We start from the raw sequence: 22,005 nt of genomic DNA on the forward strand, positions 1-22,005 counted from the left end.
AGTTCATCAGTGAGACTGAAGTTGGAGAACACTGCTTCTCTGTCTTGTCATCAGTTGAAAGACTGTTTCTGTTGCCTGTTAAAGAATAATAATTGTAGCAGTGAACTTCAAGTGTAGAGGAGGTATACAAGGGATGAAGGATTTATGGTAAAGGTAACAAAAAGAGAACTTGCAGGTTTTATGTGAATATAATCTCCCAGCATTTATCGCACCACCAGTGACCATTCTGCAGCAGCCAGAACCATGACCTACTGCCAAAAAATTGGACAAGAGCTAGTGAGAATGTTTTGGTTAGATTAGGAGATCTGAATATCAGCCTTAAAGCTCACAGATAATGTTTCACAATCTTCTGGCACAACTGTTACCGGTGACATCTTAACAGATACCATCTTCTGCAGGAGAGCTTACAAATATGAAATTAAACAGCTGTGCTCCAGATGTATTGACCTGTATGAGTGTTAGAGCTGATTTAAAATGGCAGATTATGAAGAGCGTGAACTTGGGAGTAAATGACTCCAGTACAATACAAATGCCCAAATTTTTCTTCAAATTTGAGAGAAACTTAAGCAAGAATTTTTATCAGATAAAAAATTTGCTTGAGCTTAATCCATTTCCCAAATAGAAAGTCAAAACCAAGACCTTAATTTGTATTTTGCGAGGTAGCAGCTGTTGCTGTTAATCAAGAGATTGTATTTTTCAGTTCTGAAAGATCTTTCTGTCTTTAGCAAACCCAAGCTACAAATAAACCCTTTCAAACATCTACTTCTTTTGATAATGTCATAGTGGCAGTACAATCCAGAAGCAGATTTTTGCTAGGACATTAAAAACCCCCACTTTTCAATTTTCTGGTTAGAGGTGTATACCTGGAAAATCTAGAAAAGATTTTTTTTGAGTTTAAAAGCTTTGTCTGGAACTTGTAGAGTGGACACTTTTTTTTAAAATTCCAAATGGAAGGTACTGAAACGGTTTAGCTTCTCATATTTGCCCATTATGAAGTCCTGTGCTTCTAACACTAAACATTGTATCCTATGCATAACTATTTTTGCCAGTATTTTTATTGAAATATTGACAGCGGGGTCAAAGGCAGTCAGAGGACTCATGCGTATGTTTGAGCCCTTTTGGTGGTTTTTTTCCTTGATTCTTAAAATAAAGTGCAACCAACTTCTGATTCTGCCATTTTTCTGTGGCCCTTGCTGGTCCTCTTCTTTGTGCTATCAGCTGCCCTCATTTGCCTCCTTCAGCAACCATCAGGCTTTGTCTTGGGCTGCTGCCTAGCTCCAGTAATTATAATAAATTCTTTACAGTTTTGGATTCAGAAAATAAGATCTAAAGTCACTGGGCAATAGTTGAGATGGAACAAACCACAAACAAAACCAACCAAACAACAAATCCAGTGGTTTTACTTTGAAGCCATGTATGGTGGTGTTCAATAATGAATACTTCTCTGTATCTTCAAGTATTTTTTGCATAGAAGACATGGTATATTGGAATTCAGGAGGAATTGCATTTCAGTTCAGCCCCCCTGGAGATCTCTCAGAGCTACTGTCCTGGTTTCAGCTGGGATAGAGTTGACTGTCTTCCTAGTAGCTGGTGCAGTGCTATGTTTTGAGTTCAGTATGAGAAGAATGTTGATAATACTGATGTTTTCAGTTGTTGCTCAGTAGTGTTTAGACTAAAGTCAAGGATTTTTCAGCTTCTCATGCCGAGCCAGCAAGAAAGCTGGAGGGACACAAGAAGTTGGCACAGGACACAGCCAGGGCAGCTGATCCAAAGTGGCCAACAGGGTATTCCATACCATTTGACGTCACATCTAGTATATAAACTGGGGAGAGTGGAGGTGGGGGAATGGCTGCTTGGGGAGTAACTGGGTGTCGATCGGCGGGTGGTGAGCAATTGCACTGTGCATCATTTGTACATTCCAATCCTTTCATTATTACTGTTGTCATGTTATTAGTGTTATAATTATCATTATTAGTTTCTTCTTTTCTGTTCTATTAAACCGTTCTTATCTCAACCCATGAGTTTTACTTCTTTTCCCGATTTTCTCCCCCATCCCACTGGGGGGGGGGGGGGGGAGTGAGTGAGCAGCTGCGTGGTGCTTAGTTGCTAGCTGGGATTAAACCATGACAGCTACTAAAAGCTGAAGTACCACACAGCGAGACAGTAATCAATGGGTCATCAGTATAAATGTTCTTGCTCAGTTTGGGAAGGAACAGTTCAAGTTGAAGCAAGACTTGGAAAATGGGCCAAGCGAGAGACACTGAACAATATAGGCATTAGGCATAGGTTCACTGAGGCCATGCTTGTTTGGGGGAAAATGCAGATAAACAAAGGAAACAGACAGGAGAAGCCTAGCTGGGTCCTTGCAACTCTGGGAGATAATGCAAACTAAATGAATCCTAAAAGATGATCTGACTTGTTTGCTGTGTAAGAGAAAATGAAAGCAGTCTGAACATGCAAATAAGCTGAACATGCAAGTAAGCTGTACACGTTCTATTATATTTCTGCCTTATGAAAGTTGTTGGCTTTTCTTAGCTAAAAAATGCTTGAAGGTAAGATTACTTAAATGCTGGTAATGAGCTGTTACAAATTGATGGGCTGTTTCCTGGTTCCAACCTGAGCATAATAGTTGAACTTCGAAGGAGATGAGGATGATATAAGACAGGGCACAAGTGAAATCATCCCTATGGTCTTGATGTGCTGTTGACTTCTGAATGTACATGCTTTATTTTACTGGGTCATTTAATTTTGAAAGCTTTCTTCTGTGTCTCCAAAGTTAATTATACTACAGAAAGGTACTCAGTGGGTGGGTGTGGGTGCCAAGACAAATTCCTAAATAAATAAAAAAGCACCTGCTGAAACCTTGCATGTTTTGTTCTTTTTTTAAATAGTAGTGCTTAGCTCTCCTGCCCTCGCTGAGTCTAGCTGATTTGTGAAATCCTGTGGTGCCCTCTGGTGGATAAATTGTAAGTAAATGTGTTGGCCTATTTGGAACAGGGCTCACGAAACCCACTCAGAAAACGAGCAACAGCAGCAAAAGTTCTATGAGTATTCAGAAAAAAACCAACACCATAGATTATGAATTTTGGTATACATATGAGTGTGCAATATTAGTGAATGGTTTTCTATGTAGGGAGCAGTCTGAGTTTCTCTTGCATTTTAATGTCCTTCTCAAATTTGCTGTTGACTGCTTGGAAATCAATTTTATGTTGTTTCCTAAAGACTTGAGGGTTTTCTATCTTGATAACATGTACCTATCGTTATGTGACTTCTTAATTAATATGCATTGCCCCGTCTTCAGAGAAATAACATCAGCCATTTTCTGTTCCCAAACTTTTAATGCACAGTCTTCAAATTGAGATGCTGAGTATGTGTTAAAATGCCCAACAAAACAAAAGCTGAAAGTAGTTTGGATACCAGGATAGTTTCATAAATAAACTTAAGAAACCCACAAAGGATTAAAATCTGAGCAAAGACTATTGTGGTCTAGGAGAGCTCTATAGAAGCTATAGAGCACAGGGTAAGAAGAACTGGATGAATTACTTTTCCCCCCACCTCATTATACACTACTAGAAACTGCTGTGAGTCTCATTGTCTTCATTGTCTTTTCTTTCTATTATTCTGTTTTCGATGAGGGATATTAGTTCTGATGTCTTACTGAAGAGACCGCAGCATTATACTGCGCTTTAAGATTACTCTGTGGTAGTATAATTCTTAGGACATTTTCTACATAAATACTTGATTTTATTTACATGGGGATTTTTCTAGAATGGACAGAAGGGGAGGGAGGTGGCTCTAGACAGTCATTGACAATTGGTACAAATCATTGAGAGAAAAATTCAGAATTAGTCTTGAGTCTAGCTGTGTGCCCAGATAACTTGAAAAACTTACACGGTGATCAGCAATATGTCAAAATCAAAATGTGTTGCTAAGATGAGTCTTTTCTCTAGAGAGGTCAAGATGGACTTTTTGTGTGTGTTTTTTATTTGTTTTTAATAATGATGACCAGAGAACTGTTGTAAGTTGTAGAAACAAAAGATTTTGTAACTTAAAGCAGGTGATATAACTTTCTAGTCTGTCTAAAGTCCAGAAACGCAGTGTTCTTACTGCTCTGTGACTGCTACTTTTATATTCGGAAGGTAGTTCTGAGAATTTCTATATGGAGCAATTCAGCATAATGTGAGAGGCATTGTAGGCTATAAGTTATGTGATAGTCTAATTTAAAAAATGAAATAGCTTTAATAAACTGTTTGTAGAAATACACGATGCACTTAAGATGGCCTTTGTATTGTTTATTATAATAAACTTTTTTGTGCTTTTGCTAAATCAGTGGTGTTTGTATTCATGTGTCAGAAGTTTTACCCATAAAACAATTTCAGGACAGAAGTTGTCACTGTAAGTGGTTTTCTGGGCTGTAACGTCTGTAGGAAGTGAGTAGGTTGGGACAATGTCTTTGTTCATAAATAAGTAACAGTTTTGCTCAGTATCACCATGGAAGCCCATCTTATAGCACTGCACTTCAAAAATTGGCTGCTTTTTTTTCAGTTTTATCAAGCAGCTGGGGAAAAGGAAACATTCCACTGTAGAAGGAAGATTATTAAAAAAAGGGCTGGTAGTTGGCATCCTTAGAAAGGTGAAATGAAGGTTCTGACTTAATGTGCCCTTATAGTATATGCTACTAGTGCAGGTAAGTATTCTGGCAGAATTGCTTTTAAAGAAGGTGCTGCTCCCCAGATGGTTTAGTGTTCTACTCTCCATTTCAAGGTTGTGATCATAACTACTTTACAGTTTGGCTTTATTTATTAATAATATATATAACTAAAAATGCTTTTCCACTACTAAAAGACTTTAGCATGAAGGACTAGGATGTCAAAGGTTTATGACTTCTCTTCACGACTCCCTGCCCCTTGCCCCATTACTAGAGGCTCAGATAATGATTTTTAGGTAGTTGCCTGTACTCAGAGCCAAGTATGAGAATCAGTCAGGTAATTAGTCTCTTACTTAAATGGGAGCCTGAGTAACCTAAGCAAAGGAACTTCACTTAGAAGTGCTTATTTAATTAACACACTGTACATTAAGCATCTAGTTGCATCTAAATTAACGACTTGAGACAGGACACTACTTTAAAATGCTGCTGTTAGGCCACTGGTCAAATTAGCTTACAGCTGTACTATATCAGAAAATTATGTTTTTCAGTTTTATATTTGTGATTGTACTTTGATAGGTGTGGACTAAGCAGAACAGATGATAAATTGTTATGAATAGTTTAAAAAAAAAAAAATCCAAGTGGTAATGGGAAATAAATTAATAGCCTGCTTCCATACTCTGACTCTCCTTTGAGATGTGACTATCTCATTTCCACTAACATTTAAATAAATAAAGAAATAAAAATTGGTATTTCGTTCTGGCAGCTCCAAAATGGATGGTATATTCAGTAACTTCAAAGAAAGAAGCTGAATTTTGAGATTTTTCAGATCAGAAACAATATTGTTCAGAAACAATAACAGCCATGACTGTTCAGACAAAGGCCAAGCATTGCTCATTTTGAACTTCTACGAGGTCAGGTCTTTGATTAGGGCGATTGCAAGTGTTGTATAGCAAGAGTTAGTAAAGTTTAACTCACTAAGTTATGAGCATTGAGAAACGTTAAAGAGAGGAAAATATTTTGACTGTCCCCAAGCATTTAGTATGACTCCTCATATGCTTTTTAGGATTAACGATTTCTCAAAACAGTTACCTGTTCAGTGAAAATAATAACCAGAATGATCCATGTTGATGCAGTTTATGAAATGCTGTTGTTAACGTGTGCAGTTAACAGTTAACTGTATAACAGTTTGCATGTTATGATGGACCCAGCTATGATGGAGATAGTGAGTCACTTAAGATTTGATAAAATGTGAGAGTGTACCTGTTGGTCATATGAGTTCATTTGCTGATAATGTATTAGGATAGTTTTTGTCATGTACTGCAGTTTGACTTCGGTAGTGTAATTTTAGACTGATCCTCAATTTTTCCCACATTATTTTCCTTCCTCATGTAATTCTTGGAAGCCTTTGTGTTCTGGATGTATAATGTCTTACATACTTGAGAGTGAGATTGCAGAGAGAAGTATTTATTTTTGTTACCTTTGATGTCTGAGATTAGCTCTTCCGTTCATGTTAGACTATATTATCAGGAGCATAAAATGTGGGGTTTTTTTACCTATCTGCCCACAGAAATTCTTAAAAAAATTTTATTTATAATGACTCTATGTTATACTTAAGGGAACAAGAAAAGTATGGCTGAAGTTAGGCTGTTGAGTCACTGTTCATGCACAGGTCTCCCAGGATCACTGCTAAACACAAATCAGAAAATCCTCATGTCTCTTTGTCTGTGATGCTCAGGTATGTATCTTAACTTTTAAACTTTACGTAGTTTCTATTTTAAAGAAATGCTGTGTTACACTGGTGCCATCAAACAGCTGTTAGAGCATCTGTGCTTATAACTCTTGGTAAATAGAAGATCACAGATGCATGGAAGTGGTTTTCATTAGGAAATTGTGATATTCATTGTACTATTTATGACTAAGAGAACTTACAATGAAGTTTAAAAGGAGCAATATTACATTAATTTATCTCTTTTCCTTCCAAAATTGAGTACAAAGTGTCATTATTTATATCTGGAAAATAACAACCTTTTTGATGTGAAATAACCTAGTTAGGAAACAAAATAATACAAAATTTTCTACTGGGAGTGATAGCTTAAGTTGTGAATAAGAAGCCCTCAAACTTTAGGTGATTTATTCAGGAGAAAGATAATTTGATTCAGAAATGCTGCTACACAGAGTCTCAAACCCTCCCCCTGCTGCCTTTTTTTTTTTTTTTTTTTAAAGTTGGCTTTCTTGCATGAGACTTATCACTGTTGTCTCAGGGAAGAGAGCTCATCTAGGGACTTTCAGAACAAAGCATTGTAAGAGATGAAGTCTGAGTGAAGATTCCATGTTACAAAGCACAAACTGCTAACCACAAAGGAATGAAGACTCCAGTGAGGCACCCCAGCAGTCTGCCTGGACCAAACATGACTTTGTTTTCTTAAACAGTCAAGCCCCATGTGTAACTGCATACAGCCCCTTCATCAGGATGCTATAATGAAACTGAATTTAGGCTGCACTGACAGTGTGGTCTGTGTGCAGGTAGAAATTTCTGTTGCATTAAATTAAGGTGTATGCTGCTTTGGTCTGTGTTCCTATATCTATCATCAGGATGATTGGCTTTAGCATTCCCACCCTCTGACTGGTATTTGATTTGGGTTTTTCATATTTTAAGTGACTTTTCTTAATGATGATTTAAGCTTTCTGTGAATATATGATGATATGGAATAGAATGACTGGAAGGAGTCAAGACACTAATTGGGAAGCTGCTTCATTTTGCAGCAAGTATTGTAATAGTAAAATGTACCATTAAATGACTGACATAGCACAAAATAGCAAACTATTTCTGTGGTTTACTTAAATTTGAAAATGATTATTGTTAGAGAATAATAATTATTTCTCAGTGTTAGTCTCATTCCACATGATCTTCAGTAGAATTTGTGGTAATGGAAAGAAATTTAGATCATTCACTTGCTACAATTTTAAAAATCGATAATCTGTGGACAGGACATAAACAAGAAAATTATAGCTAATTTTTATTTTCTGAATAGTTCAGTGAGGTGAATATATCCCTACTTGCATATTTTTCATTTTTATTTTGTCAGTTTACCTGAAAGAAAGCACATACTGCCCATTAGAATCGCTGTACAGAGGATTTAAAACTCCAGAGGGTCCTGTTGAATTCAACTTTATGTTGGCATAAGTATCTCAGTTGTGTCAGTAATTTACATATAAGGAGAGTTGAAATCCTTGCGCCCTCTTCCCCTTCTGTCCTTGAATTGATAAATCTGCTTAATCAGTGTAGAAAATACAGCAAAGCTAATGCTTTTTGATTTCATGTAATTGTTTGCTTTTTTTCTACTGATCAGATCAAAACAGCAGTCTTATTCATAAACTACTTCATATACAAGATCAGTTGTATTTTACTGGGAAGGAATTCTTTAGTTTGTGGCAGTAGATACTGTGTGTAAATCTTGAAGCAGCTGTGGACAGGAAATTAATTATACAAGTCTCTGAATTTGGACATGCCTATGGAGGAATAAAAGTTAAAAGTTGAGTAGAAATCACTTACCTTTCTAAAGAGCAGTGTACTTTTTCTGGAGACAACATGTAACTAATAAATTAGAGGAATAGAATATGCTAAAATAAAATTTTCTGATTTATTTATCTGATATTTTCAGAGTAGTAATTTTAATGTCATTAGTAGATATGAAAATTACAGAACTATGAGGGGCTTTTTATGTCATACTTTAAAATGGCTGATTGAAGACACTTCTAGAGGGGAGGAAACGTTTTTTTGAAAATAAACCTTCTCCCATGTTTTTAAATTTTCCTGCATGACACGTTACATCTTATATTTTGTCAAATTACATCTGTCAAATCATACTGGATAATGTGACAGTACATGAAACTTCAGGCAGCATGATATGATGTATCAAACATAATGCTTCCTGTAGAAAGTGATAAACAAATGGTTCGATTTTACCAAGAATGTTGTACTTTCTTTACCCATAGCAAGGCATATTGAATAGTGCTTTTTTTGAAGTTATGTATATGGGTATGTATATTGATGCTGTGGGAAAACTCTTGTGTGCTTATCTGATGAATTTAATAAGGATTTTGAGAAGCTTTGTGCTAGTTAAGATCTTTGCTGATGTTCCTTTTGTGTTATCTTCTTTCTTCTGGACTTCTCACCTGTCCAGATTAAATTGCAGTGACATGTCTTTCTATGTAACGTGTTATATGACAGGTTTTTCAGCTATGGACCTTTGAAGCCAGATCACTAACATTTTTCATATAAACAAAAGCATCAAGTCTGTAAACCTATCAGTAGGCTTGGAATCTCAAGTGAAATGCCATAAAAGGGGGTACAATGGTTTCTTGCTGATTTTTGTTATTCTTTCATACTTTACTGTGCATGGTACACAGTACAGTATCCCATCAGTTTGTCCGGTACCTACCTGGTACTGGATTGACAGAGGGCAGGCAGATAGCATTGTGTTTGTCCGCAAAAACACCCAGCTTTGTGTAATTGGTCATGTTTTTAATCTTGACCAAGTTTCTTATGTGTTCATTGAAACTCAACTCTAGGTTTTTTGCAGTGATTTCCTGTAAAACTGAAAATGAAGTGTTTTTTAAATGTTAGCCTTCATTTAGTTTACTTGTTCTAATGCTGTCCAGTATATAGTCAGATATATTTCTGTATTACAAAGGAAAAATACTTAATGCTGGACTTCTGTTGCAAAATTAATTGTTTTAATGGAGTCATGATGTAAATTTGCAGGGAAGTCAGTATTAAGGTCAGGTTTTTTTCCTCTTCAGCAAGTATGTAAAATTGATACTAAGTCTGTAATTAAAATGCCAGATGGAACAATAAAACCTCATAGAAAGAGAAGTAGTCAATAATGAAATGCTGCAGAGCTCTGAAAAAAAGGCTAGTACTCATAAAATGTGGGTACTGCTGTAGAAATAAACAAGACCTTCATATGAAGCAAAAAAAAAAGATAAATGGATGTAATTTCTTTTAAAAAAATCAGATTAGAAATCTATATGAGTTACTGCTAGAAAATATTTATTTTATATTTGAAATATTTACTGTAATATTTTATTTTAAATTTACAATTAAAATACAGGATATGAATTTTTATATTTAAGTACATGTGAATTATCTTTGTAAATACATGTTTTTTTCCCCATTACAGGACTGTTATAATATTTCTGAGGCACCTTAAAGTGGGACTTTTGGAAATAAACCTTTGCCCATCGTTTTAAATTTCCTGCATGACATGTTACATCTTACGTTTTGTCAAATTACACCTCCCGTAAGACCAAATGGCAATATGGAAACTGAAATGCATTTGGATACCAGAACACTTTAATCACAGGTATATGCAATTTTACTAATTATATAACTTCCCTGTTCATAGGAGACAGGATGAATCCCATCTGCTCTCTCAGGATACTTCTGGATGCACTTGCATTTCTTGATCAATAGGTTGTGTCATTTGGCTTTATTTCTTTGAGCACAGAACAAACATTCAAAGTTCATTCTGTTGTTTGGGACGAGAGGTTGGTCATATTTCATGTTCCAAAACAAGTTTGCTAACTTCAACCGGCTTAAGGTAGTAGCAGCTATGCTAACTAGGCCTAAATCACGTTAACTGCCATAGTGGCAGATATGGGGCTAGTGTGAAAACATCTAACTCAATGAATTAAAGAAAGTGAACCTCTTCAGTGTCTTTGGCTTTTTATTCTTCCTCAGTGTAGTGTGTTTGTCTTCAAACCTGTTTTCATTCCTTTTTTTGCATGTGGAAATGTTCCCGTGCATCGTGGATGATTGTTAATAATTCTTACCTTGTTAATGTATATAACAATGTATGTAAGTATAATAATTTTCTTCTGTTAATTTTTAATTTGATTCCATGAATTTTCTCCTGTTATTTTGTAGGTTTTTAAAATTAACTCAATTTTTCTATAAAGAGTAGCTGCCTGTCTTTCAAGATCTTCTACCATTTCTGAATGTGCAAGTTGTGTGTTTTAGCTTACCACTGGACACCTTTGGCAGTGTGGGTGAGGATTCCACAGCATATGCTATACAAACTGCTTGTATTGGTAAACTTGTACAATCATCTGAGCTTAGATCAAGTAGTTCTTTTCCTTACATGTATGCCAAAGAGGCATTTCTAGACTGTAACCACATGATGTGGGTAGAAGGGTAAAAGAAAACGTAATCTATTTGTTCATAATGTAGCCCATATAAGTGACAACCCAACAGATTAGGTATGAGGAATTACGCTACAGCATTACTGTATTTACAGTTCTTTGTGGTTTTTGGCAGCAATGGCAAGTGATGACTCTGCCTATCTAAAAGTATATGATGTGAGATGAAACATAATTGTCTGTACATCAGTGCCTGTGCCAATTAAAAATTTCCTTCATGTTGCGCATAATGGCAGTCCCTTGCTTTTTGGCGTGCTCAACAGTGTTTATGAAGATTTGCATTTACAGATTAGGAACTATGGGTGTATGGAGGTGCGAAACATGGGTTGGTAAGATGGGGAAGGCAATACGGAGTAAGTCCTGATTTGGAGAGGCCGGGGTAGTCAGTAATAATAGGGAATAAGTGGAAAAAATGGTTTTGGGGGTTGAGGTTGTGAGATTGAAGAAGAGGGAGGAGGAGGTAGGGATAAGTTTAAAGCTGAGCATAAGCAAAGCTGCTAATAGAACTCCTCCAAATTTGTTTCATACAAGGTTAACTTTGAAGGTATTCTATATTTGATCTATGTAGTGTTGAATGTCAGCTCTGAGTACTAGATACTTTTGTAGTTCTATGTAGAAAGTCTTGATAAAAATCAAGATAAGGATAAAAATCAGGTTGTAGTCTGCTTTGTGAAGAAAAGATAAGGACCAAGCTTTGGGCATTAATACAGTAATACAAATTGCAAGTGAATAGTGTTTTGGGTTTTTTTTTCCTTACTTCTAAGTGACCGCTCAGCAGATAAATTGTGAGTAGTTTGCTCTTTTTGTGTAGCTTTTCAGTTGCCTGTTGTGAAAGAAAATGAGTATGTAAGAGAAGTTAAACATGCCTTAGTGTGTTCTGCCTTTGAATCCATTGAAATATTAGTGCATTGAAGAAGATTACAACATGAACTTGATTACCACATTTTACTTCCACCGTAATTTTTCTCAATTTAGGGGCTGCTTATTCTATTAAAAGAGAAGACTTGAACTAATGGTGATTGGTGATCTGCCCTACTGACTTTTTTTTACTGATTTAAATCAAATTTAGTTGTGCCATTGAGGATGATATTTAATATCTATAAGTTCATTTATCCAATTTAGACAAAGAAAAGGATTTAGGAAGCACATTTTCAATAACACAGAGATGACTGAGGACAAAATGGGTAAATTGCAAATAAGGGCTGAATATATACTCAATTCAGATGTGCCTAGGAGATGTCCTGGGTGCTGGGACCCAACTCTCTGTGCTGGCAGACTGTTAGCAAGGTCCCTGATACAATTTTGTCATGTTCCAACTAGTGAAGTATGAAAACAAGTCGCAGCCGGGGTTTGGCAGTCAGATGTTCCAGAGAGTGCCTGTAAATGAGGCGATGTGGTGTTCTCTGCTAGTGTCCCAGTACGTTTTTGCAACATCAGCTGTATGCTAAGCCACTGGAAATTGTTTAATCTCTTTTTCCATCCCTGGTGCATTTAGGGTTTTAAGCATTAGAGTATCTTTAATTACCATTATTGAAGGTCTTTCAACTTTGAAAATTGGAAATACGTTTCACCAGGGACTACACCATGGTAATTGGCATGTTGTTGCAATGTCTGCACAATGTTGTTCCTATTTCAGTCTGTTACATAAAAGATTGTTTGCAGATTTTCCCAGATGTATAAAATTAATTCAATCCAGGCTCTATGAAGTAATTTTTGTTTGTGGAAATGAAATTCTAATTTTTCAAACTGTGAATTATTAAAGTCTGCTTTGCTCAGAAGGGTAGATTTTGAGATACAGAGCAGCATTGTTTTCTTTTATTTATGTTAATTAGAACAATATAGCTGTCAAAGCTTAGTTTTCTATTGTTAGGATGGGAAAGTATATAATTACAAGGGTCAGGGTACTAAAAAGTTTTTATAAAATACATGTGACATTTTTTCAGTAAATCATTACTTGGTGCTTTCACACAACCTATTTATATTCAACTATAACCAGTATTTTGGCATAAGATTATGGAGGAAAAAAAAAATACTGGCAAGACGGTCCTGAAGAGACTACCTCAGAGCTCCTTTGTGCTTCTCAGTGACATTTCATGAGATATGATGTGGTGATTATTCCATGTGAGCAATGAAAAGCGCATGTGCAGGCTGATAATTAGTCTTCTGCATTGAAAATGATGCATTCTGAGGATGGTTAACCATTGGCACAGGTTGCCTACAGAGGTCGTGGACTTTATATCTTTGGAGGATTTTGGTAAATAACAGGACAAACTCCGGAGCAAAGCAGTTTGAATTCAGAGCCTCTTTTGGGCAGGAGGTTGGACTACAGACCTCCTGAGGTCCTTTCCAGTCCGAGTTAACTTTAATGTATTTTTTTTTATGGGAATTTTTTTTGTAGTGTAGTGATTCCAACACAAAATTTACAACATCATGTGCTTGCAAAGGTTAATAACCAGTTAAGTGTTGTCATGAGGAAGATTTTTCCTAATTTAATGTACTTGAGAAGCTGTTGTTTGCAGGCTGAGATTACTTAAAAAAAAAAAAAAAATCAATGTAGTCTTTTGTTTCAACAAAAAAAGTCTTTCAAACTGAATCACAGAAATCTGCTGGAATCCATTGTAGAGTATTATTAGAGACAAATATATCTAGGAAAAATAAGGCATCATTATAGTAATCATTATATGTAATTTATTGTATTCTTGGTAGGTCTGTAAGAGGTGAGACATGCACATCTTGTTATGTGAGCAATAATGTCACTTGACAGGAAGTTTAGAGAAATAACTGAAATTAAAAAGTGACCTGTGCTGATGTGTTGGAGAAGACAACTTTGTGAAAACCCCCCATTTCCATAACAGAGTACCAGAAAACCACACATAGCCTGTGAACCATCAGTCTTAACTTCAATGCACACCAAATTGGTCCAAGTACCCTGAAGGCCTGATGCTATTTCTAGGGTAATCTGATAGATATCATTTCCAGCACCTTATAGTGCTCTGATAAATTGTGGTACCTGTCCTTCCCTCCAAATTCAGAGAGGACCTTTGGTGTGCAGTGCATGGGTGCTAGTATTGGATGTTTCTTGCCTTTATGTTGCACTGTAAGGGAACTCATGCTACATGGCAGAACTGGGAAGTGTCATACACAGGATACTGTAGGTCTTTCTCTCTGAATCTTTCTGAGTTTCTTATTCCACTCTGCTAGTACTTCATTTGTTTTAAAGAAAAAAATGTAATACTGTTGAATATTTAGACTATTAATGTGTCTTATTTAAAATACTAGAAAGTTCCTCAGGGTTAACTTGACAAGGTAGTAACTTCTTGGGTGCCCCGGGACCAATTTTGTAAATGCAATGAGATGTCATCTTGTGTGTAGTTTAAAAGAAAGTACCATGACAACGCAAAACAGTAGGTATGAAAATGTTTGTCTTATTTTTAGTGATTCACATTTTTCATCCTTGATGATTTAATAAATTCTTTCCAGATGACATTGGGGGTGGGGGGTGTGATTCAACCACAGAACAGTGCTTACTTGCTAGTCTCCATTATGGAGATGTGGTTTGCAGATAATGACAGCTAAATCTAAGGAACTTAACTCTTTTCCTTGTGTGCTGGTGTTCTTCCCTCAGAGGATTGCTAAACTGCTACCAATTGTCACTTACTGTTAGTTTTTGGACCTCCCAAGGCCAGCCTTATACATTTGAAGCAAGCAGGAGGTTTTATAGACTGTGTAATTGAAAGTACTGTGCAGTGTTTTTCTGAAGCATCAGAACTATTGTACACGAACAAAATACAGAAGTTTTTTCCTGTCAGTGCTGTGTAGGAAAACAAACACAAACAAATGGAAGAGTAAAAGTGAAATAGGAGCATAGTATGTTATTTACAAATTGTAAATATGAACTAGTTATGTACAATGTAGCATTTATTGAATGAATTGAGGCAAAAGTAGTAAACTCTCCAAGTTGAAGATAATACCTGGAGACATTTAAAGACATTGAAAATATATTTTAGTGTATGCTTTCCCGTTATTGCAGTATCTGTGTGGATGATACTTCCTTGCCTGTTTTCTAGTCCAAGTTACATAATGGGGAGTGGTTTGTATTGTTCTATCACATTTGCTCCCTTGGTATCAGATCTAGAACAAGTCTGTAGCCGTGTCTGTTGCACAGAACTCAGATCTTTGAAAATGACTTAGTCTATGTTGCCGTTAGTAAATTTGTAGTCTTTGAAGTGTTTCTTTGAAACAAAATGTTTGCTGTAAGCAGAGGCTCTTCTTGCCTTTCACTATTAAGAGGGAATGTTTACTTTTGTCTTTGGAGACGTTTTGGGCTTGATCAGTACAATTAGTTTCAGGTTCTGCTCTGATGCTACTTGAAAGCAGATACTTAGACCACAAATACATAGAATTTCCCCCAGGAAGACTTGACAGCTCTTGTTAGAACTTACAGAATGAGTCTTCCTTCTTTTTATTTCCACATACATTGTTGAAGATGGCAGCGCAGTATGCAGTGATTCTGAGAACCATAAACTGACCAACTGACCTGTGCAATTTCTAGAGAGTGGGACTGTAGGAGCGAAGCAACCCATACCCCAAAAGGAGGGGGGAAAAGACAATTTTTCATTTATACACACAAAATGCACTCATTCAACTATTAACACGTGCTTTACTGTGTTTCTTCAGCAATTTATTTTCATTCATTATGAGCTGAGGTTTTTTATGTGTTTGAAGACATAAATATGAAGACAACATGAATATGAAGGAGTCCCATATTAGCAATCAAACTAAAAGCCTTGTTATATTGAATTGTCTCCTGTGAAGCAGCAAGTATTAAATTGTTGCAGATGAACCATATGTATTCATGGATGTCCTTGGACTGGGCCAGTATTTTGAGAAACTTTCATGTATTGAAGGAAGTGTTTAGTATTTAATTAGTGATACAAACCTAGCTTAATTTTTTAAAAAATTATTTAGATAGTGAAAATCTAGAATGACAAAACAGAAAAAAATTAAATAATTTGCTTGAAAAAGCTACTATTTTAGACATACCCTTCAGAGGAAAGAGTTTACTGAGAAACATAAGCTAGTATGCTGTTCTCACAGGGTTCATTAAGGAAAAAAACCCCCACAACCCAATACCTAGTAGTATGTCATAGACTTAACAATTTAAATGAGAAATGGGCTCTTGTAGCATTCTTTCAAAACAGGTAATACTATCTCTGTGTTTTAGTGAACGTGTAACATTGAACTTCTAGGAGCTCTGTGTTTTAACAATGAAAACTTAGTCTAGGTGCTTTTCTTCCAGGCAGATGCAGATAGCATAATTCTAAAAACAGTAAATTCATGGCAAGTGAGTTCTTATGAGTTTTCAGAATATCACAGTTATGTTCTGGTAGATGCAGAGAATTGATTTGGTTTTAAGTTGCTGTTTCTGCATCCTTCCCTGCGTCTTTTCATCCCCTTTTCCCAGATTTTTATTAAATTTATTTTCCTTTCTGTTCAACAGGTTAATAGAGAATCTAAAGAACACTTTTCCTCTCCACGCTCCTCTCTGCTGCTATAACACTTTCTTAAACAAAATACTGTTTTCTTTTTCTCAGTAAGGGTTTGTGCGTATGTACCTACCAAATATATTTGAGAGCACTACAGATTCAGTTTATTCTTTATAACTTAAAAGACTGTAGTATTTTTTTTTCAGGTTGTAGTTGATAAATCAACTGTTCTATTACTTTGTGAAATCACCAAACATGTTAGGATCAGCAATAAATTGCCAGTGATAGCTGATGAGTGTGTTATTCAGGCCAGTCAGACATCCAAGATTGTTATTGATAGTAGCTATGGACCATTACTACCTTAAATAGAATTTCAGTTTTTCTCAAGAGAATTTGCCTTTCTGCTAAAATGCTGTTTATGCATAGGTAATCGTAATCTCCAATTTGGTATCAGTTGTTCACCTAGCAGACTTTATCATTGAGGTATAAAGATGAGATTTTTATCTAGTTCAAGTTTATGAACAATTACACAGTTCTAAAATCCTAAATGGTGGTAACCTTCAGTATTATTACTGAGATTCTTGAAGTCTAGTTCTTACTAATGAAGTGCCTGAGTAAAAAGGAGGGGAAAACAACCCTGTCAAAATTCAGGATGTATAAAGTAAAATCAGTGGTAAGAGTGGTATGTGATAGTGGTAGAACATTTTTTATCCTGATGTATCACATTTGGTGATGCAGTCATCCTGTGTATATGCTCTTGAGATAGAGGGATTTTCATAGTGGCTCTGATAATGAAGTGGCACAAAACTGGTTTCTTATGGTGAGGCCCAAGAACCTTGCTATGCCTATGTAAGACACTTGTGTGTCTCATAAACATCATCTTTAATACTAAAATTTCCTTAAACTGAGATGCATGAAGGTTAGTGTCCCTACTAAGTTTGTAATTGCCACTGTGATGTTTCTGGATGTTCTTTGTAGCTATAAATATTTAATCATTTTTAAAGTCCTGTTATTAGTAATGCTTGTGGCAGTAGCTTTTAATGTAAGAAAATTACTAGTTGGTTTTGAGTTTTCCACACATTAATTTCATCAGACGTGGTGCTAGTTCTAGTATGGGTCTATTAGCTTTAATACATGTATGAATCCTACATAGTAATTTTTATATCTATTTTCAGTCATACTGAACTTCTTCAGATTTGAGATATCCAATGTCCTGAGAACTGATTTTATGTCAATAAAATATTCCAAACCAAAAAGTGAAACCACAATAGTCAGATAAATTCCTCCCTCCAAAGTAGCTTCTAATTATCATCTTGAATGTTAACTAGTGGCTTAACTTCATTGACATTTGTTTGTATATTCAGTTTTTTGGAATCCTTCATGCTATTCCCAAGAAGTAATATAATAGTTGTTATAATAAAATATGATCTCTCAAATCTTAAAACACTTTCCTGAACCTTGCTGAACACTCCTCGAAGATGCTGGGAATGCTCGTTCAGACTTCATGTGCATATAAAGGGCATAGTGTCGTAGGTCTAAGCTTTCAGCATGTGCTGTAATAGGCTTTTGTCTTCATCTTGCTGAATTCCTTCCATTCTGTTGTGTTGTTGATGGTCCCATTGCTGCTAATCATTCTCCTACATTTGGGTTTCTCAGATCCATCCTAAGGTTTTGGGAAACTTGGGCCAAGAACCTTTTTTAAAAAAATCAAAAGATTATGTTTTATGTTTAGTTCACACTTCTTGCCAATGTATGTTCTTGTAGATCTTCTGGAATTAACTGCTTAGGATAACTCTCAACTAGTAGTTGAGTGGACAATCAGGACTGCCTGTACTAGGATTTATTGCATTAGGACGAAGAGCTTACATGGGAGCAAGACAGACATAAGACGTGAGTCTGTGCACAGACTTACTGTATTCATTGGCTCCTAGTGATTGATGCTGCTTAACTACCAAAGTCCCAAGGTATAAGTTATCGTCTGAATTACCATATCATTAGATATAGGATAGTACTGTTAGTAATTTGTTAATGATTCTTACTGTAGATAGTGTTGATGTTGTAAATAAATGCCTAAATATTCTTGGCACCACTGTGCCACCAGCTTTGTGCTATCTGGACACATTGCTTAATTGCTTGCTTGTGTCCTGTTTATTTGCCTGATTCCAGGTTAGTTTATGATGTTAATTCCATCTTGAGATGCTTAGATGGCCCTGTTCTCTTGAATGATGTACAGGGTGTTTGCTTTCTTTCCAAATACAGTGAATAATACACAGGCTTAATCAATTATCTTCTCAAGGTTTGATATTGATGCATTTTAGTATCTCATAATGTGCATAATACATTAAGGAACAAGATAAATATGTTGACAAGAACTATAAATAACTTTGGTATTGATCATCAGTCATTTTAATTAGCAAATCTCTGAATACACTGGAAACAATTCGTTCATTTAGTAATTAATATAGGTACCTAGTCAGGGTATACTGTTAGTTTTGAAATTCTTAGAATGGCAGTATTAGCAGATGCTAAAGACAAAAATAATTGGAGCAGCTGGAGTAGAAATGGGATATTGTTAAATATGCTCCTGGTTTATCATCTTTTCTTTTACAAACATTTTCTCTGAAGTGAGATGACAATGAAATTGGTCAGTTAGTGGATTTGTCTTGATCATTTGTATCTACTGAATAATTACACAGTTAATTTTTATGATTTAAAGCTGGTAATCCAGGACATAAGTCGTGAAACTTTAATTCACTGATTTTAAATTGTTCATTCACTGATGTAATTAATAATTGAATTTACTTCCTAGAGACTGCTGTAATAACACCGAAGACACTGATTCTTTGCTGCAAGAACTGACAAACAACAGAAGTGTGTCCTGGTTTCAGCTGGGATAGAGTTAACTGTCTTCCTAGTAGCTGGTACAGTGCTATGTTTTGAGTTCAGTATGTGAAGAATGTTGATAACACTGATGTTTTCAGTTGTTGCTCAGTAGTGTTTAGACTAATGTCAAGGATTTTTCAGCTTCTCATGCCCAGCCAGTGAGAAAGCTGGAGGGGCACAAGAAGTTGGCACAGGACACAGCCAGGGCACCTGACCCAAACTGGCCAACGGTGTATTCCATACCATGTGACGTCCCATCCAGTTTAGGAACGGGGAAGTGGGGGGGGGCAGGGATTCACCGCTCGGGGACTGGCTGGGTGTCGGTCGGCGGGTGGTGAGCAATTGCACTGTGCATCATTTGTACATTCCAATCCTTTCATTATTGCTGTTGTCATTTTATTAGTGTTATCATTATCATTATTAGTTTCTTCTTTTCTGTTCTATTAAACCGTTCTTATCTCAACCCACGGGTTTTGCTTCTTTTCCCGATTTTCTCCCCCATCCCACTGAGTGGGGGGGAGTGAGTGAGGGGCTGCGTGGTGTTTAGTTGCTGGCTGGGGTTAAACCACGACAGTCCTTTTTGGCGCCCAACGTGGGGCACGAAGGGTTGAGATAACGACAAACCTGACCAGAGCTTGTTAAAACAAATTTGTTATAAGCATTCATTATATCGGTCTAATAGTCGCTGGTCATTATGTTGATTTATGTGTTCTTAGAGTTGTTGCTCTGGTTTTTAAAGTTCTGTTATGTATCACCTCGCTTGCTGTATGTAGTCCCTCTTCTGCTGCTTATCATCCGTGGGAGGTGGATTAAGGTTTTCGCTTTGATGTATTGTATAACACTGGTTTATGGTATGATAAAGTCGTCAGCTGTGGGATTAATCCGGTACTTGCACCCAGCATTGTCACCTTTATACTGTGGAAGCCATCTGTGGGAAACTATTAATAATTATACCATTTACCTTTCCTCCTTGGAAAACCAGTCTATGGGTGGGATACCTTTCTTCCCCTCTCCTTTCTCCTTCAGTCCAGTTACAATGGTGTTTGAGAATTTTGAAAAATTTGAATACTCTTGGGATGTTGGGACCAGCACGGTCCTAGCCCTACTGCTAGGAATTAGCATGCTTCTGAATGTGGTCCAGCTCTCGTTTAAGGTTAAACAACTATTTAAGAAAATCACCCAGAGATCTGCCCCAAGGCTGGATAATTATGAGTGGCAGGGTGTGTGGGGTAGTATGGGCAAGTACCTAGAAAAGTGGGCACCTCCAATGTTTTGGAAATTCACCCCTGAACAAGTGCAGAATCCAGAAGAACTAGTAAAATATTTGGAAAAGGTATGCTGTCACCCCGGCAGCTCCAGAGAGATACAAATTACTGCAACGTGCTGGGGCCTGGCCCATGCCTATCGAGCCCTGTTTGACACCACTCAGTACCCTCAAGGGGAAGAGAAGGTCTCTGGACCTAACAACAAAACGATGAGCACTGCGGTCACTCAAACCTCGGCAACGGGCACTGCGGCCCCTCCAGCCCCGGCGACGAGCACTGTGGCTACCCAAACCTCAGCAACAGGCACTGCAGCCCCTCCAGCCTCGGCAATGAGCACGGCAGCTACCCAAACCTTGGCAACAGACACTGCGGTTATCCAAGACCCAGCGAGCGGAACTGCAACTGAACCAGGGGACCAAACTGCACCAGTATCAGTTGCCCCCGTACAGAAAAACAAATATACAAAAAAATCAGTTCGCTTAGCGAAGGATGAAGGCGAACCAGGGTCATCACGGGAACAGGAGGAAGAGGCAGAACCAGAGGTAATAACCCGGTCCCTATCCTTGAGTGAGCTGCGGGATATGCGAAAAGATTTTGGCCGCCGTATAGGTGAGCATATTATCACCTGGCTCCTCCGATGCTGGGACAATGGGGCTAATAGCTTGGAATTAGAAGGTAGGGAAGCCAAGCAGCTGGGATCGCTTGCCAGGGAAGGTGGCATTGACAAGGCAATTGGAAGAGGGACACAAGCCATTAGCCTCTGGAGGCGACTCCTGTCAAGTGTGAAGGAAAGGTACCCCTTTAAGGAAGATGTTATATGTCAATCAAGCAAGTGGACAACCATGGAAAAAGGTATCCAATATCTGAGGGAATTAGCTGTGCTAGAGACAATTCATCATGATCCGGACAACCCACAATTACCCAAAGATCCAGACGAAGTCCAATGCACACGACCCATGTGGCGGAAGTTTGTACGGAGCGCACCATCGTCCTATGCCAACTCACTGGCAATAATGACCTGGAAAGACGAAGAGGCACCGACAGTGGATGAAGTGGCTCGCCAACTCCGTCAATACGAAGAAAATCTCTCCTCCTCCCTACAACCCTGCATTTCGGCTGTGGAGAAGCTGTCCGAGGATTTCCAGCAATTCAAAGAGGAGATGTCCTGTTGCCCACCTGTAAGGACCAATGTCTCAGCTATTAGGAGTGAGCGCTCCTCTGCCCAAGAGAAAGAATATAGAAGGTACACACCGCGAGGTGCCCTGTGGTTTTACTTATGTGATCATGGAGAGGACATGAGGAAATGGGATGGAAAACCTACCTCGGTCCTAAATGCACGGGTACGTGAGCTGCGAGGAAAAAACACCACAAAAGGGGATTCTACCAGGAAAAATGCCGCTCCGGTTTCCAAACAGAGTAGAAGGGCTGATGTTATTTCTGATCCTCTTGAAGGGACTTCTGAGCCAATTTTACGAGAAGTGAATACTGGATACTCTGACCAGAATTAGAGGGGCCCTGCCTC

This window comes from Harpia harpyja, chromosome 18 (assembly GCF_026419915.1).
Source record: "Harpia harpyja isolate bHarHar1 chromosome 18, bHarHar1 primary haplotype, whole genome shotgun sequence".
In the NCBI taxonomy this organism is placed as follows: Eukaryota; Metazoa; Chordata; class Aves; order Accipitriformes; family Accipitridae; genus Harpia; species Harpia harpyja.